This window comes from Lathyrus oleraceus, chromosome 2, assembly GCF_024323335.1.
Source record: "Lathyrus oleraceus cultivar Zhongwan6 chromosome 2, CAAS_Psat_ZW6_1.0, whole genome shotgun sequence".
Lineage (NCBI taxonomy): Eukaryota > Viridiplantae > Streptophyta > Magnoliopsida > Fabales > Fabaceae > Lathyrus > Lathyrus oleraceus.
Window position 1 is genome coordinate 122,448,536 of NC_066580.1, and position 4,182 is coordinate 122,452,717.

The following is a 4,182-nucleotide window of genomic DNA, read 5'->3' on the forward strand; positions in this document are numbered from 1 at the left end:
AGTGATGCTGGTGCCTCTTCATCCAAGAAACCTTTCTCTGGGGCACCTCGCCGTAGAGAAGGTGAAACCAACGCTGTTCAGCACCGCCGAGGGCCGAATAGAAATCAGAATCAGTATAGACAGGTTGCTGCAGTGACCATTCCTGCACCTCAACAACGTCAACCTCCTCAACAACCGAGACAATAGCAACAACAACAACAGCCACAGCGTCCGTATCAGCCAAGGCAACGGATGCCCGAGCGACGCTTTGATCCTTTGCCAATGACCTACGCTGAGCTACTGCCTGAGTTGCTCAGATTAGGGTTCGTTGAGTTGAGAACTATGGCTTCGCCGACAGTATTGCCGCCTAGGTACGATGCTAATGTCCGGTGTGATTTTCATTCGGGGGCACCAGGACATCACATTGAGAAGTGTCGGGCTTTTCAGCACAAAGTCAAGGATTTGATCGATTCCAAGGCGATCAATTTCTCTCCTGTGCCTAACGTTGTTAACAATCCTATGCCGGCGCATGGTGCTCACCGGGTAAATTGTGTTGAAAGTGAACTGAAGATCTGGTTGACAGGGTTGATGAAATTCAGACTTCGTTACTGGTTGTCAAGAGCCGTCTATTGAATAGTGGTGTTCATCCGGGCTGTGATGAAGACTGTGTGGGCTGTGTAGAGTCAGACGATGGTTGTGAATTGTTGCGGGCTAGTATTCAACGTCTGATTGATGAGGGCTGTGTCCAGTTTGGTAGGGCTGACAACAGAGATCGTGGGGCAGTGTCTACTGTCACGATATTCTTTAAACCGTCTGAGGGACGTACGCCTACAACAAGTGGTAATCCAGTTACCATTTCTGCACCAGTTTCTGCCAATACTCCAACAACAATTGTTGCTCCGGTCAGAAGGACTGTGAATAGTAATGCTGTTCCCTGGACATATGATAATGCCTACCGAAACAGCAGGAGGGCTGAAAACCGGGTCAAGCCTTCGAATCGAGCGCCCGTGACAATTAATGCACCAGTTAGTAAAACTCATGTGGTTGTGAGTCCAGCTGTGGACAATGTGGGTGGTCCAGGAGGCTTTACTCGCAGTGGTCGGCTGTTTGCGCCTCAATCGTTGAGGGATGCCAATGCTGAGGCATCTACTAGAGCTAAGGGCAAACAGGCCGTGGTTGACGAAGCGCCTGCTCAAACGAATGTGCCTGGTGGCTCGTTCGAAAAGGACGTGGAGGAGTTCATGCGCATCATTAAGAAGAGTGATTACAAGATTGTGGATCAACTCAATCAAACTCCCTCCAAAATCTCTATCCTTTCTCTGCTGCTGTGCTCTGAGGCACATCGAGACGCCTTGTTGAAGATGCTAAATATGGCGTATGTACCTCAGGAGATTTCAGTCAATCAGCTTGAGGGTGTAATTGCTAACGTGAGTACCCGACATGGCATGGGGTTTACAGATCTTGATTTGACGCCCGAGGGGCGGAATCATAACAAAGCCTTGCACATCACTATGGAGTGCAAGGGGGCTGTGTTATCTCACGTGCTGGTGGACACGGGTTCTTCGTTGAATGTGCTGCCGAAGCAAATCTTGAAGAAGATACCTGTTGAGGGGGTTGTGCTGACGCCTAGTGACCTTATAGTTCGTGCTTTTGACGGATCCAAACGTTCTGTGTTTGGAGAAGTCACTTTGCCTATGAAGATAGGTCCTGAGGAGTTTGACATCGTCTTCTATGTCATGGACATCCAGCCTGCTTACAGTTGCCTACTGGGACGTCCATGGATTCATGCAGCAGGGGCAGTCTCGTCGACTCTCCATCAGAAGCTCAAATACGTCTGGAATGGTCAGATTGTGACCGTATGCGGTGAAGAGGATATCTTGGTGAGTCATTTGTCCTCGTTCAAATATGTCGAGGTGGATGGCGAGATCCACGAGACTTTATGCCATGCGTTCGAGACGGTAGCTCTCAAGAAGGTGGCGTATGCTGAACAGAGGAAGCCAGGTGCTTCGATTACTTCTTACAAGCAGGCTAAGGAGGTTGTTAATTCCGGTAAGGCTGAAGGCTGGGGCAAGATGGTGGACTTGCCTGTCAAGGAGGACAAGTTTGGCATTGGATATGAGCCTCTACGAGCAGAGCAGGGTATAGCAGGTCCTAGTACCTTTACCAGCGCAGGGCTGATGAACCACGGTGACGTCTTCGCAGCTGATGTTGAAGACAGTGACAGTGACATTGATCTCGACTGCTGGGTTCGCCCGAGTGCACCAGGGGAAGTGATCAACAACTGGACTGCGGAGGATATAGTCCAAGTTACTCTTCAGACAGAAAATGACCTTATGGCATCCACTATGAACAAATCTGTTATGGCTCAGTATGATTTCGCCAATCCCATCTACCAAGCTGAAGAGGAGAGTGATGAAGACAGTGAACTCCCGAAAGAATTGGCGAGATTGTTGAAGCAAGAGGAAAGGGTTATCCAACCTCATCAGGAAGAGTTGGAGATTGTTAATCTTGGTACTGAGGACGCCAGAAGGGATATCAAGATCGGGGCTGCTTTGAAACCAGAGATCAAGAGCAGGTTGATCGAGATGCTGAGAGAGTATGTAGAGATATTCGCCTGGTCTTATCAAGATATGCCTGGGTTGAATACTGATATTGTGGTTCATAGACTACCTCTCAGAGACGATTGTCCTTCGGTTAAGCAGAAGCTCCGTAGAACGAGTCCTGATATGGCAGTGAAAATCAAGGAAGAGGTTCAGAAGCAGTTCGATGCGGGTTTCTTGTCAGTAACGACGTACCCACCGTGGGTAGCCAACATCGTTCCTGTGCCGAAGAAGGATCGCAAAGTCAGAATGTGTGTCGATTACCGGGATTTGAACAGAGCGAGTCCGAAAGATGATTTCCCATTACCTCACATTGATGTATTGGTGGATAATACGGCTCAATCCTCGGTATTCTCTTTCATGGATGGTTTCTCGGGCTATAATCAGATTAAGATGGCGCCAGAGGACATGGAAAAGACGACATTCATTACACCTTGGGGCACGTTCTGCTATAAGGTGATGCCATTTGGGCTGAAGAATGTCGGTGCTACCTATCAGAGGGCAATGACGACTCTCTTTCATGACATGATGCACAAAGAGATTGAAGTGTACGTGAATGATATGATTGCGAAGTCGCAGACAGAAGAGGAGCACCTGGTTAATTTGCAGAAGTTGTTTGACAGATTGGTCAAGTTCAAGCTGAGGCTGAATCCAAACAAGTGTACGTTTGGGGTGAGATCCGGGAAGCTGTTAGGCTTCATTGTCAGTGAGAAAGGGATTGAGGTTGATCCAGCGAAAGTCAAAGCTATTCAGGAAATGCCTGAACCGAAAACAGAAAAGCAGGTTCGTGGGTTTTTAGGGAGATTGAATTACATTGCAAGATTTGTATCACACCTAACTGCCACGTGTGAACCAATATTCAAATTGCTCAGAAAGAATCAGGCAATCAAATGGAATGATGACTGTCAGAAAGCTTTTGACAAGATAAAAGAATATTTACAGAACCCTCCAATCCTGATTCCTCCAATTCCAGGGAGACCATTGATAATGTACCTGTCAGTCACCGAGACTTCGATGGGGTGTGTATTGGGACAGCATGACGAGTCTGGTCGAAAAGAGCATGCCATATACTACCTTAGCAAAAAGTTTACCGATTGTGAAATCAAATATTCACAGCTTGAGAAAACTTGTTGTGCTTTGGCCTGGGCTGCTCGCCGACTGAGGCAGTATATGCTGAACCATACTACCTTATTGATTTCTAAGATGGATCCAGTGAAATACATCTTTGAGAAGCCGACTCTGACTGGATGTGTTGCCCGTTCGCAGATGATCTTAACAGAGTACGATATCCAATACACGTCGCAGAAGGCTATCAAAGGTAGTGTTTTGTCAGACTATCTCGCCGAACAACCGATCGATGATTATCAGCCTATGATGTTCGAATTCCCTGATGAAGACATCATGTATCTTAAGATGAAAGATTGTGAAGAACCTCTTGTCGAGGAAGGACCGGATCCTGATGACAAGTGGACATTGATGTTTGATGGGGCTGTTAATGTGAATGGTAATGGTGTTGGTGCAGTGCTGATCAATCCGAAAGGTGCTCATATACCCTTTTCTGCCAGGTTGACTTTTGATGTCACCAACAACGAAGCTGAGTATG